General features: G+C 48.6%; 1 protein-coding gene across 1 annotated transcript in view; it reads right to left on the bottom strand.

Annotated features, from left to right (window-relative positions):
• Positions 1-11,348: 11,348 nt before the first annotated feature.
• Positions 11,349-14,998, bottom strand: part of RAB22A (RAB22A, member RAS oncogene family) — a 57,823-nt gene continuing 54,173 nt past the window's right edge. The window contains exon 8 of the mRNA XM_030309314.1: positions 11,349-13,455. The gene's annotated coding sequence lies outside the window, so the exon portion shown is untranslated. The remainder of the gene's footprint in view (positions 13,456-14,998) is intronic.

Genomic DNA, 14,998 nt, shown 5'->3' on the forward strand with positions numbered 1-14,998 from the left:
AGAGGACGCCAGGTGGGCGAGGGGGGTCATTTATCCCACTTTACGGATGAGACCAAAGCTTAAGGAGTATGGCCAACAAGGGCCAGTGGCGACAAGATCTTCTGTTAAGCTTCAGAGTCTTATCCTTGGTTTTATCGATAGGTTTTATCCTTTGGAAACCCTCACCCATCCCAATGTTCTTGTACAGAGAAGTAACGTGACCTGTTATTTTTTTTTATTGTATTCTTGTTTAAAAATTCCTTGTATCCGGGGCACCTGGGTGGCTCAGTCGACTGGTTAAGCGACTGACGTCAGCTCGGGTCATGATCTCACAGTCCATGGGTTCGAGCCCCGCATCGGGCTCTGTGCTGACAGCTCGGAGCCTGGAGCCTGCTTCAGATTCTGTGTCTCCCTCTCTCTGCCTCTCCCCCATTCACGCTCTGTCTATCAAAAAAATGAATAAACGTTAAAAAAATTTTTTAAAAATTCCTCGTGTCTTTTTTGTTTTGTTTGTTTAGTTTGTATTTTTTTTGTTTTTAAAAAATGTTTTTAAATAAAGTTTTTTGTGCAGTAATTTTATTTTTTAAAGTTGATTTATTTTGAGAGAGAGAGAGAGAGGGAGAGAGAGAGAGTGCATATATGTGGGAGGGAGAGGGGCAGAGAGAGACGGAGACAGAGAATCCCAAGCAGGCTCTACACTGTCCACGCAAAGCCCGACAGGAGGCTCAAACTCACGAACCGTGAGATCCTGACCTGAGCCGAGATGGAGAGTCGGACGCTTAACTGACTGAGCCACCCAGGCCTCCCCCAGCGTTATCATTTTCACATCGTTTTTACTGTTCATGGTAGCAATATTGGACCATTATTATTAACTAAACTCCAGACTATTTTTGGATGTCACCGGTGTTTCCACTGGTGTCCTTCCCCCGCCCCAAAGTTCCCACATTGTGTTCAGCAAGCCTGTTTTTCACCGACGTCCTCCAGAAGCCAACTGGAGGATGGACTGATATGAAAAAAAAAAAAAAGGACAGCTGCTCTTGACCAAGTGCCCCGAGCAGGAAACTGTGCCAAGAGCTTCCTGTGCCTCACACATTCTCACAACAATGAAGTCGTAACATTATCTTCTCTGGTTTACAGGTGAGGACACCAAGGCACGGAGGTTTAGAAACTTACCCAGGAGGAGAGAGAAGCTGGAGATGGAGGGGAAGACTTAGATGAAGGAGACCACAGGGGCGAGCGAGGGGCACACTCGTCAGAACCAGGGGCCCTGGTGCGGGAGCGGGGTCAAGCCCAGGAGTTCCACTGGCCCTGCCACAGGCCCTTTGCACTTGCTGTCCTCGCCTGCACTGGCCTTCCCGAGGCTGTCTCGGCACCGTCACCGTCATTACACAGCTTCTCGAATACCTGCCGCGTGTTGGGCATCTTGCCAGGTGCCGGGGACGTGTGGAGCCTGTTTTCAGATGGTGAGGGCACAGGAGACACATGCACGCAAGTGAAAACGAACCACGGGAAGGGAGTCCTCCGGAGAAAACACACAGCAGGGCACGGGGATGGAGTGTGAAAAGGCGACTGTGCGTGGGTGTGAGCTGTACTGGTTTCTCAAACGGCCGGTCCTAGAATGCCGTCCTGGAAAGCTTCCCTGAGTCTGCTCTCTCTCCCTTCCCAGCTCTTCCATTGTCTGCCTCCCGCTGGGAAGCCAGCCCGGTCAGGGCCCCACCCCCGATTTGACGCCCTACCCCCCAACCCTTGGCGGAGGCGGGAAGCCCAGCGATCGATGGACTGAGGAACCGGTGAAGAAAGGAAGGATGGAATGAATGAATGACGAGCCGGGATCACCAGGCATTGACGGTTCAGGACCAGCTTGTGCACAGGATGCGTTGAAACCCACGCGCACTGGGCAGCTCGGCACCGGCCTGGGTGGGGGCTGGGGAGGTCCCAGAGTCAGAGCCACACCCACGGGTCTGCAAACGGGGTGCAGTCACGTGTGGCCTAACCCTTGCCCAAACAGGGGGCCCCTCCAGCCTCTGGCGGGAGGGCTTGGGAGCAGCTGCCCGCTCGGTTGAGGGTCTCCGTGAACAAGGTGGACGCTGGGAGGTTTGGGGGGCAGGGGGAGGCCGTTGCTGTCACCGTTCTCACCCCCAGAGACCAGCGCTCCCAACGCCCAGGACTCCCTGGGTTCCTCGTTCCTGACTGTGAACGAATCCCCCACCAGGGACGGATTCTTGGTCCCCATCTCTGTGCCTGGCACGTAAAAGGTGCTCAATAAATGTTTGATGAATGAACGAAATAATGTAATTAAGAATTTGGGGAGGGGGGAGTTGGGGGGAGAGTCTTTTCAATCCTTAGGACTTGTCCCCGAGCGCCCAGAAGGCCACATTTGCATACAAATAATTGATATTCTAATTACAAATCATTTGTATTGATTTATTAAGCAGATCCCCAAAGGATCTCTAGAAGATAATTAGATTCCTTGCTCCTCAGGGGTAAGGAAGGTATATTTACCTCATTGTTCCCCCAAGGCAGCGTGAGGCAAAGAGCTACATGATAAATGTTTGATGAGGCAGGGAGCGAGCATGGTCTTATTGTGGGGAGACTTTGCAGGGTCCCCACAGATTATTTCCAGCGTGTTAGGGGTTGAGGGAATAGGAAACGCATCCGTGTGTGTGTGTGTGTGTGTGTGTCTGTACAATTTGCATACCTCTCTTTTTCCCTAAGCCCTAGTGATCGCCCGGCCTGCTGTGTGGCCTTCATCCTTGGAGGGGCGCATTGGTTGAGTGCTGGGGACCCCACTTGCTCTCTCCAGCCAGGAGTCAAAGCAAAGCAAGACCGTTTCCAGTGGCCCCTCCGGAGAGTGACTGGGGGCTGGGAGTGTTACATTCCTCCCCCTGATCTCTGTCTGCCTCTCCCCGGCCACCCCGAATAAATGACAATAGCATGTAAAAAAAAAAAAAAAATCTGTAGGTCTAGGTATAGACGGATATGGTTACCCACATCCACTGTCCTGCTGACCCAGCGGCCGCCCCCATGGCCCTCGGGGAACAGAACCTGTGGGGCAACCTGGCTGGCAGTGTCACAGGGGAAGGAAGGTGGCCCAGCCTGCCTTGACCCCAGCAGGTGGCGGGGTGGGAGCGCTGGGGGCTGAGGTCAGGAGGAAGAGGGGTGGAGAGAGAGAGAGAGAGAGAGAGAAGGAGAAGGAAAGAGAGTGGGAAGGAGTGAGGGATAGAGCGAGAGGGAGGAGAATGGAGGGGGGAACGGAGAGGGAAGGGGGAGAGAGAAAGGGCTCCACTCCCAGGGATGCTTGGGACTACAGATTCCCCGGTGACCCTTCCGACTTTGCGTTTCTATCCGGAGGACACACAAAACCAGGGGCCCCCTGTGTGTCAAGCAATGGAAGCATCCCCCGGAATCCGAATCGAATCCAATCGGATGTTGCTGAAGCCCCAGCATCTCCCATCCCCTCGTGGGTGCGAGGGCCCTGCAGCCTGGTGCCCACCCAGTCCCAGCAGCTTGGGGGGGGGGGCGGTTAAAGGAAGTGGGGTTTGGCCCTGGGTTGGGTGCTCCAAGGGGTAGGTCTATGGCCGGGTGGGTACATAGGAATGGCGGACTAGAGCCCACAGCCAACCGGCAAAGCCACAGCCACGATGGTCATCGCTCAGATTAGCCAGGAGAGGGGATGTCTGGCCAGTTCGGGGGTTTTGATCTTGCTTTTGTCTGGCCCGGAATGATTACGGAGCGGTCTTGGTTTTGCCTTGACCCACGGTCAACGTCACGGGGGTGGGCCTGGTGCGGGGGTCCGGGCCGCGCCTGTCTCCCGTGCGGAAGGTGCAGGGTGACGGCTCCCGCCCCCTAGATCTGGGGACGGTTCAGTGAACGAGCGCAAGAGAGGTTCTCAGGGCCGCGTGGCTGGCATGGGGGCAAAAGCCCGGATGAAGTATTCGCTATTACCATCGGGGTGCATTTCAAAGAGTCCCCCAGGCCTCGGGCGTGACATCTGGGAGGCTGGTGGACGGGGCAGCCGTCATGCTCCTGGGGATTATTGGAATCTCGGGGAAGGTTTGCAGGGCTTTGGACACTTTGTGAGGAAATGAGCTCAGCACGTAGGGCAACCCCCCCCCCCCCCCATCCAGGAAACAAGGCATTAACAACTCGTTCTTCGGGTCCCCCGGCTGGCTCAGTGGGTGCAGCCAGCCACTCTTGGACTCTTGCTCTCAGGGCTGTGGGTTTGAGCACCACGTTGGGGGTGAAGGTGACCTAAAGACAAGAACAAAGACAGAACTGGTGCGTTGTCACCAATTTGTAACTCTGTGAAGATATCCCCTCTCCCGCGGTCTTTAAATAAACGTTAATTTTTTAAATGCTTATTTTCGAGAGACACAGAGCGTGAGCGGGGGACGGGCAGAGAGAGAGGGAGACACAGAATCCGAAGCGGGCTCTGAGCTGTCAGCACAGAGCCCGACGCCGGGCTTGAACTCACGGACCGTGAGATCGTGACCCGAGCCGAAGCTGCACGCTTAACTGACTGGGCCACCCAGCTGCCCCCTAGATAAATGTTACTAAACAAAAGTAAACACTTCCTAACTTGAGCAATTACAAAAGGGGCCGCGTGGTAGAGACCTTCCGTTATGTCCCCCCATCACCAAAGAAGACGCTCAGCAGATAAATGGCCTCCTGGGGTCCTCATGTGTTTGTGCCGTGATAACACACGGGGTGCGACAGGAGTCATAAAACCCTGTCCTGATTTTTCATTTATTTACTCTTCTGCGCTGAGACGTGGGGGCTCCTAGGGGCCTGAGTTTTAACGTTCGACGATTCGAATGATAAATGGTGATGTGCCAGTCTCCGAAAGCTGGCATCTGGGAGGGGAGGGGGTGACAAGCGTCCCTTGTCGTTGCCAAGGCACTGTTTCCGGATGCTTGTCCCTCCAGCTGCACTTGTCCCTCTCAACCTTCTCTCTGCTGCCTGGGCTCCCTCCAAGCTTCTTCGAGCTGTGTTGTTCTCATGCAGCTGGAGCTCTAAGCAACCTTTTGTTTTTTGCTCACTTTACTTTGCAATTTAAATCATTTGTATTTTCCCCATTTCGTGTTTGTGTGTGTACTCGTGGGTATGTGTGGGCGTGTGTATTTCTTTAAATCACAGCATTATGAAAAGTCAAGGCAATTTTTTTTTTTTTTATATTTTCTTAGGCTGTATTATAGAAACAATAAAGAAGTCCCTGATGGATTCATGGTGGAAAAAAAAAAAAAACAAAAACAAAACAAAAAAAACAACAAGCAAACAGGCACTAAATGCGTTGTGGTTTTGTAACAGACAGTTGGAGGCCAGGGCTGGTAATGGAATTTATAGGTTTATTATTGGTGCGATTAATACTATTGATTTACACGGCTTGACTGCTTGCCATCATTAGCTATTCAGTCACCCCATAAAGTTGCATCATTATCATTTTGCAAATAAAATCACACTCGGACTCACAGAGGAAGCAGCCACAGTCTCAGCACAGTGACTGAGTCAGCAAAAAAAGCGTCTTCTTGCTGGCCTTGGAGCCCTCTTTGAAACAGGAGCCCCGGGCCATTCATCTCAGAGGCGATTTCCCAAGTAAACGCGATTTTATTCTCCTTCTTGAAATGTTCTCTTCAAGATTTCCGGATCACTTAAACCTGCACATCATTTTAAACTAGCTCATGCCAAAGGGCCTTTCCAGCTTGGTGAGATTCTTCTTCTGGTCAAGGGGGCTGTGTATCTAGGGAGGGGTGGGGGAGGGAGGGCCAGGGGGTAATTGGATATACTCAATAATCATCTCCATATACGGACTATAAGAGGCTTTGAAACTTCAGCACCCACAAGGTTGTTGACGGGCCGTTTATAAAAACTGCCTCTTGGCCACCCATGTTCCCATCTCTTATTACGTTCAGAAGATTTGTTTTGAGAGAAGTAATTTAAGAACAGGGTGAGAAAACCCACAGGGATCCTACTTCTTTAACATGAAGCTATCACACTGGAGATAGGAAATAGAAGAATAAATTCAAGCAGAACGTTCTTGGTGGGATATTTCATGATCTGGAGGCCCAGACGGGAGTGACTGACTGAGCCAGACTACAGATCACCTGTTGATACAGAACCCCCGTGTCATTGCCGTACTATCGGCTCACTTTATTAGTTTTTTTAATTAAAAAACCCAAAACTATGATGTGTTCTCCTTTATATGCAAAGAAGACATGACTTCACCCCACTGCTGGGGCAGCGGATTGAAATTTGAACGTCGATGATAGTATACCACGGGCCCGGCTTCTGTGCCCTCAGATTGTGCGTTACCTCTGCTTTCCATTCACGACCCTGCAATTTTCTTCTTAAAATGGTCTCGAATGGAATGGAGACTTCATAGCTTTCTCGTTATGTTTTCCGTCTCTTTTGTTTTAGCAGAGGCCTGGAGGTAACACTCTAGGCCGAGCATTAATGGAGAGGATTCTGGTCCTCCTTCCTTCTTCCCGCCGCTTTAACAGCAAGAGCTGTGGTTGTATCAACCTTAAAAAGGTGATCTCCACATTCTTACATTGTTTCCTGGAAGATGCTGAAAGGTTGTGCTGAAGGTAAAAAATGCAAGTGACCAGAGGTCGGGTTAAAAATCATAATTAACGAACTGATTCATCCTGACAAGGTGTTAGAAGTCTTTTTTTCCTTTCCTCTTTTTTTTTTTTTAATTTTTTTCTTAACGTTTATTTTTGAGACAGAGAGAGACAGAGCATGAACAGGGGAGGGGCAGAGAGAGAGGGAGACACAGAATCTGAAACAGGCTCCAGGCTCTGAGGTGTCAGCACAGAGCCCGACGCGGGGCTCGAACTCACGGACCGTGAGATCACGACCTGAGCCGAAGTCGGACGCTTAACCGACCGAGCCACCCAGGCGCCCCTCCTTTCCTCTCTTTTAAAAAAATATGTATTTATTTTGAAAGAGAGAGAGCATGCACTGGGGGGGTGGGGTAAGAGGCAGAGAGAGAGGGAGGGAGAGGAAAGAGAGAGAGAATCCCAAGCGGGCTCCGTGCTGTCGTGAAGAGCCCGATGCGGGACTCTGTCCCGCGAACCATGAAATCACGACCTGAGTTGAAACCAAGAGTCAGACGCTCAACTGAATGAGCCACCCTGGCGCCCCTCCTTTCCTCTCTCTTATAAACTCCAGCAGTGGTCCCTTGGAAAGGGTATAGAAGTGATCCTATGATTCTCCCGAGGGGTAAATTCGAGAGAGTGGAGATTCTTGACTTCCCAACCAACGCTGACATTTTTAGTAGAAAAATCATGTTTTTGGCTAATATTATTATAAGCCATACAACCGGAAATTTTAAAAGGCTTTGCATTTTATTTTATAATTTACCATCATAATGGCAATCTAGTTCTTAACTTTTAATGGAAAAAAAAAATCTGCAATAAACATTAAGGTTGCTTGGAAACCCAGGTCCGTGATTTGGTTCTTATACGCTCTAAGGCAAGCAGCCAATTGCTTGTGGAAAAATAAAGCTAATTTGTTTAGTGTATGCGTTTAAAACATCCCTGTTTGTTTCGGGTGGGTGCTAATTTGTTTCTTCCTTTTTGGCATAGAGTCATTCTCTTTTTCTTGGCATCCATACATGAGACTGGTTTCCCAACAGTACTATTTTGACAGGCTATAGATTAATATTCTTCTTCTTAACATATATTTATTTATATCCCCTCCAAGAGGATTTAGGGCAGCTTGAAAAGATTTACATCAAATATCACAAAGCGTGTAAAGTTCTACATACTTGCAGATGTGGCGCTAAGCTTTTCACTGACCACCTTGAAGGGGAGGGGTGTGGTTTGTTTTTTAAGTTTAGTTTTTAAGTTCTTATTTAAATTCCAGTTAACACGCAGTGTAATGATAGTTTCAGGTGTACAATATAGCAATTCAGAGTTCCATATATCACCCTGTGCTCATCGTGATAAGTGTATTTCCCGCCCCCATCACCTATTTCCCCCATCTCCCCGCCCAACTCCCCTCTGGTGACCATCAGCTAGTTAAGAGTCTGTTGGGGGACCTGGGTGGCTCCTTAGGTTGAGCATCTGACTCTTGTTTTTTTGTTTGTTTGTTTTTTCTATATATACAGCTTTCCCCACATGGATTTTTTTTTTTTTTTTTTTTTAACATTTATTCATTTTTTTTTTTTGAGAGACAGAGACAGTACGAATGGGGGAAGGGCAGAGAGAGAGGCAGACACAGAATCCGAAGCAGGCTCCAAGCTCCGAGCTGTCAGCTCCGAGCCCGACGCGGGGCTCGAACCCATGAACGGTGAGATCATGACCCGAGCGGAAGTCGGATGCTCAACTGACTGAGCCACCCAGGAGCCTCTGTCTCTTGGTTTTGGCTCAGGTCATGATCCCAGGATCGTGGGATCGAGCCCTGTATTGGGTTCCATGCTAAGCGTGGACCCTGCTTGAGATTCTCTTTCTCTCTCCCTCCACCCCTCTCCCCTGCTCGTGCTTGCTCTAAAATAAATAAACAAACAAACAAACAAACAAACAAACAAATGAACTTTTTAAAAAAAGGTCTGTTTCTTGGTTTGTCGGTTTTCCCCGTGTTCATTTGTTTCTTAAATTCCCTGTGAGGGAAATCATATATTTGTCTTTCTCTGACCGGCATTTTGCTTGGAATAACATTCTCCAGCTCCATCCATGTGGTTGCAAATGGCAAGATTTCATTCTTTTTGATGGCTGAGTAATGTTCCCTTGTATATATATACCACATCTTCTTTATCCGTTCATCAGTCGAAAGATACTTGGGCTGTTTCCATAATTTGGCTATTGCCACTAATGCTGCAATAAACACGGGGAGGGGGCGTGTATCCCTTTGAATTAGTGCTTTTGTTATTTTTTGGGTAAATACCCAGGAGTGCGATTACTGGATCACAGGGTAGTTCTCTTTGTAACTTTTTGAGGAGCCCCCCCACCCCCGCTTTCCTGAGCAGTCTCACCTACTGGGCACGAGGGTTCGAAGGGGAGAGGTGTGTTTTAAAAAGGAAGCATAGGACGCAGGTCACTTCCATCTATCTATTCAGCCCGTTTTCATTCGGGATCTGAGGCAGCCATAGGGTGCGGGAATTTCTGAAGTTTTGCTTGTTTTTTTTTTAAAAAAATTTTTTTTTCAACGTTTATTTATTTTTGGGACAGAGAGAGACAGAGCATGAACGGGGGAGGGGCAGAGAGAGAGGGAGACACAGAATCGGAGACAGGCTCCAGGTTCTGAGCCATCAGCCCAGAGCCTGACGCGGGGCTCGAACTCACGGACCGCGAGATCGTGACCTGGCTGAAGTCGGACGCTTAACCGACTGCGCCACCCAGGCGCCCCTTTTTTTTTTTTTTTTTTAAATTTTTTTTTGCTTGGTTTTAATAAGAAAAAACCCACACACGCACACCCAGTAAAGAAATGTAAAAAAAGCACGCGAGCGTATATAAAGCACGGAGAGAATAAAAGGTGACTTTGTCATCCAAGCCTCTTTCCTCAGAGACAGTGCCTGCTAACAGCTTGGAGGACGCATCTGTGCATTTTAAAAGCATGCACGTGTCGTGAAGGCATGTGCAAGGGTGTGAGTTGTTTTATATAAACAGAGTCGGACTCCACACGCATAGCTGTCTTCACTCAACTGTATACTGGGCAACTTCCCACTAATTCGTCTGTGACAGTTTGTTTACGTTCTTCTCCAAAAGTAATAAATAAGGTTGCAGCGCTACCCTTGTTGACTTAGGAATTCTTCTATGGAACCTGTCTGGGGTTTTCAAATGTGGATCATTTCCTTTTTTGAGGGGCGTTCTTTTTGCTTTATAGACACTCTTAGTAAACTAAAGATAGCAATCCATTCTTCTGTATATGTAGCCAACATTTCCTCCCATTTTTTGGTTTACTTTTTAAAAAATTTCTTCTTTTTTTTAAGAAGACGCCGAAGACATGTGTAAGGACGTCTGTTGCGGAACGCTCAGAACGGCAAACATCTGAAACGATCCAGCACCCGTGAGCGCAGAATGGATCGATCGGCAGTTTACTCACACGACGGAAGAGTAAGCAGCCGTGTTGAACGAAAGCCAGACCGGAACCGCAGGTGTGCACGTGAAGTTCGAAACCAGGCCCAAGTGACCTGCGATGTTAGAAAACAGGATAGCGACTGGAAGGAGGCACACGCGGGGGGCCTTCTGGGTTATGGATGATGTGCTTTTCGATCTGAGCAGGGGTTACGAGGGTGTCTCCTTTGTGAAAATGTAACAAGGCTTCCCCAGTATTTATGGCATTTTCTGTACTTCTGTTCTACTTCAGAAAAAAATGCAAAAAAATAACAAGCTAATGACAAATAGTTTTTTAAACTGAATCAGATAAAGATGGCCAGGGAGCCGGCTTTTAAAAGCAAATTAGGGGGGCCCGGGTGGCTCAGTCGGTCGAGCGTCTGCCTTTGGCTGAGGTCGTGATCTGGTGGTTCGTGAGTTTGAGCCCCGCGTCGGGCTCTCTGCTGTCAGTGCGGAGCCCACTTCGGATCCTCTGTCCCCCTTTCTCCCTGTCCCTCCCCCACGCTCTCTTTCTCAAAAATAAACAATTTAAAAAAAAGTCGTAGGGTCAAATATATTAAAAAAAAAAAAAAACAACAACAGATTATACAAAGACTGCTTACTCTCTGTTAACGCTGCGCTGAACGCCAGCCCCGTAGGTATCGTCCCCAAGTATCAGCTTCCCGTTTTACAGATGAAGGGAACGGAACTCAGAGAGGTTGAGAGCTTTCTCCAGGGCCCCACAGCCTAGAAAGGGGCTGGCTGAGACTCAAACCCAGGTCTGTCCGTCTAGAGTCCTCTCTGGTGCCCGCACCGAACCCGTCAGTGCGGTCTACCCGATCGTAGCGGGTGGACAGAGGTACTTCTGTGCGAGGGACGTGGAAAAGAGAACGAGCAGGCGGGGCTGCACTCGTGCAGGCGAAGAAGGGCACCGAGGGACTCCAGGGTTCCAGCCGACACCAGAAAGGAACGGAACGGCACCTCGGATGAGACCCCGCGGAGGGCGGGGGATGGTGCGAAGCACTTCCTCACTTAGCAGATGCGAGTGTGGCCCCAGCAGCCCTGCCCCGGCCTCACTTCCACGTTCAGTGAGGAAGGTCATGGAGCAAGGGCACGGAGAGGGCGCCGCAGGGGGCCGGGAGGCCGGAGCAGTGACACAACCGCCTTGCTGCTCACCAGCCGGGGTGGGGGGTGGGGGGTGGGGGGCGGCGGCTGGCAAAGCCTGGGCACTTTTCCAAAACAGTTTTCAAACCGTTTCAGGGTATGTGGCTAAGAAAGGCACGTGCTCAGTACTGCCACAAAGAGAGACCAAACCATTTGAAAGGCAAATACACGTATTTGTAAACACAGCATTTTATTAACAAAACGTTTACACCCTTCTTACAATGCAACAAACTTTGGAGTGATTTAGCATGTTACGCTATAAAAGTTGATTACAGAATACGCAAGCTAAAGCAATACAGTTCAATAAAAGTATGCCAAACCTACCACGGCTCGCAAACTACCTTCTACCAGCATTACGTAGAGAAAGAAAAATCTTACAACAACAAGAAAAAAATCAAAAGATCTGGTTTTCTTTTGTCAGCGTCTACAAACGATACAGACATCATACGGTTCACATGTAGACTTAGGTCCAGCCCAAGGTATACACTGCAAAAATAAAGTCTTCGACGTCCGTACGAGCTTGGCCATCCCCCCGACAGTATTCCATCACGGGCAATCAAGCGATGTGTCATGCGGTGAAGCCACGGCTATAAATGCAGGCTGTTTATAGTGCTACAAAGCAGTCTAAGTTGTAAGCAACTTAATTGTGTGTGTGTGTGTGTGTGTGTGTGTGTGTGTGTGTGTGTTTTCATAATAGATGCTAGTATAGAAAGGCACAAATATCTTACTCCTTGCATCGGGTCTTGAAAAGGCATGACATTCTTAGGAGAAATGAGAGTTGCTGGTACGACAGCATAGCTTCTATTTGTTTATTTTTTTGTTCGTTTTTAAAAGTCGAGGCTCATCTCCACAGCTGTTTCTCTTCAAGACTTTAGACGTGTGTTTCTACACGCTTTCCCAAACGCCCTGTCACAAATTATGCAGCGTTCTGACCAACTATCTCATCACCGACTCTAAAGCCCATCCTGCCACTCACTCGTGTTGCCACTGTCCACCGGTGCTGCCCATCCCCTCTCTGGAAGCATGGGAGCCCCTCGCCTAGAATTATCCAGCCTTCGTGATTTCCGCCAGCGCTCGCTGGACGTGGCGGGTGCAGCCCACTGCCAGGCAGCCCCACGAAGGGCACCACATGCACTAAGGAGGCGGCCGGTGCCGTGCGTCCTTAAGGGAGAGCCCACCGCCAAGTGAGAAGAAGAGAAGTAAGGCAAGAAGTCTGTTTCCATCACAGAGAAGGCAAGACATCAATTCTTAAGAAGGTCAGAGGCATGACTGACAATTATGTGAATGACTCATCAAGAGAAATGATGGAAAGACTGAGCTGGAGGAGAGTAAAAAAAGAAAAATCTTTTCCGGGGCACTACAGCTCTGTCTACACAAGACAACAAATGGTTTAAACATGGAGCCACCCGTCAGTTGCTCTGACTGGCCACCTGCCGATAACTCCACCGCCCGCGCCCAATCGACCAGGCACCCTGACATCACGTGCGTGGCCCGCACGAACACAAAATTCCATCAACTGCGTAATAACCTCATATGCGAAGTCAGCAGAGGCACACAAACTTCAGCCTTGTTTTCAAAATGTTTCAGGGGCTAAAACGGACCGTTCAAGCACAAATTCGATGAGAAACGTGATCAAGCTCAAATGGTACTAGAACGAGGCCCCAGAGCGAAATGCCCGCCCAACAGTGTTCCAGAGTGGGGGTGGGTGTGCCGCCTGCCACGCGGCCAGCCTGGGGAGCCAGTGGGCTCGGACTCGCCCTGGCGAAGGAGGCGGGCTCCGCTTTTCTACAACCCGACACAGGATGCGCGAGTTTCCTGGACAATTTCGGTTCCGCGTGAAGATGATCGGCCTTGTGCACAGTATGCTGTTTGGACAAGAGCTCCTTCAAACTGCTGCCTTAAACAATTCGCTTCCAGAAACAAGGACAAGTTCCTGAATCAAGAAGTGGCACGAAGACCAGCATGTTTTGTTTCCGCTGCGTGATTAAGGGGAACACGAAGATCTGCAGTTCAAGACTGCCAGTGAAAGAGAGCTTTTTCAAAAAGACCATTACTACCTTTCCTGTTCATTAGCTGAATTCTGGGCCCTTGGATTCCCGTGCATGGAAAGCCACCCCGAATTTTGTCTGTTTCATTTACGAAGCATGTTGATGAGGTACGGGGCACCATACACATTTGAAAATGAACTAGCAATAAACGCTTTTGCTGTTGTTAAATCTGTTCAGACTCTGTGGTTTTAATTCCAGTGTCCACTGATGACACGTCCTCATCTCACCATCTAAAATATTCAATGCAATAAAAGGAGAAGATGGAAGGGTTAAAATTTTGCTTTTTATTAAACTTCGGAGCCCTTTTGTTTTGAAGCCAAAAATATTCTAGCATCTGTAATTGATTACACTCTAAAAGGAAAGAACACAGATATTAGTTATTTCTGATGGCGCAGACCATCAAATTAAAGTTGATCTATGCCGACTGGAAGTCCTTCTAGATTTGGAAAGTAAATCATTTTCCTATATACTCAGAGAATTCTGAAGGACAGACTGAGAAATATGGGGATTCTGTTTTATTTATTTACTTTCTTCATTACGTCTAATGAAACTTCATCGCACGAGGTCTCTCTTATCATTCTCTTAGATTGAAAAAGTAGAGGCTCCTGAAAAATGTAACACCCTTCTAATATTTTAGAGACTTTCATTTGCACACAAAACAGGACGAATGCCCCCAGAATGCCGTTAATGTTTTTTTGCAAATCAGATCATCAAATTGCCTGGATTTCTATTCCTGGAAGTCAAGACAAGTAACTCTGCTGTCCAGGAGAACTGGCAGAGGTCATTTCTTCCACTCCTCAGCTGAATTTCCACCCCACGCCCTTTTTCTAAAACTACGCAGTATAATGCATAGCTCTCGGATAAATCTGTTGCTTGGACTGTTTTTTATAATAGCACCACAGGGGTTAAAATAAGTCTCCTAAACATTACCTTGCATCGCTATTGAACTTTTGATGCACCAAGCTAACTGAAGGCAGGTACACAGTAATAGCTTGATCCTTAAAGGTCCCTTCCATTGCTTCCTTTAAAACACACTGGAAGGGGCGCCTCGGTGGCGCAGTCGGTTAAGCGTCCGACTTCAGCCAGGTCACGATCTCGCGGTCCGTGAGTTCGAGCCCCGCGTCAGGCTCTGGGCTGATGGCGCAGAGCCTGGAGCCTGTTTCCGATTCTGTGTCTCCCTCTCTCTCTGCCCCTCCCCCGTTCATGCTCTGTCTCTCTCTGTCCCAAAAATAAATAAACGTTGAAAAAAAAAATTAAAAAAAAATAAAATAAAACACACTGGAACCGTTAAGAGGTAGAGGAACTCCTGAAGTCAAAGAGCAAACAGAAGTCATGCTCCTAGTCCCTTTGAAACAAATTTAAACGAGGGAGATTTTCCACAAGCTCACACCATCTAGCTTATTGCTGCCTTTAACTTGCATCATTATAGAGGTGGGAGGAACATTTACAGACTACAGAGTTTAGAGCCGAGAGCCAGGGGCGCCTGGGTGGCTCAATCGGTTGAGCGTCCGACTTGGGCTCAGGTCATTATCTCACGGTTCGTGGGTTCGAGCCCCGCGTCGGGCTCTTTGACGACAGCTCGGAGCCTGGAACCTGCTTTGGATTCTGTGTCTCCCTCTCTTCTGCTCACGCTCTGTCTCTCTCTCTCTCTCTCTCTCTCTCAAAAATAAATAAATATTAAAAAAAAAAAAAAAAAAAAAAGAGGAGAGAGCCAGCCTGAGTTTGTGGGCTGTCTCCCGCCCCCAACACACAACCTTCTAAAGCAGGTGCCTA

The sequence above is a fragment of the Lynx canadensis genome, chromosome A3, assembly GCF_007474595.2.
Source record: "Lynx canadensis isolate LIC74 chromosome A3, mLynCan4.pri.v2, whole genome shotgun sequence".
Taxonomy (NCBI): Eukaryota; Metazoa; Chordata; class Mammalia; order Carnivora; family Felidae; genus Lynx; species Lynx canadensis.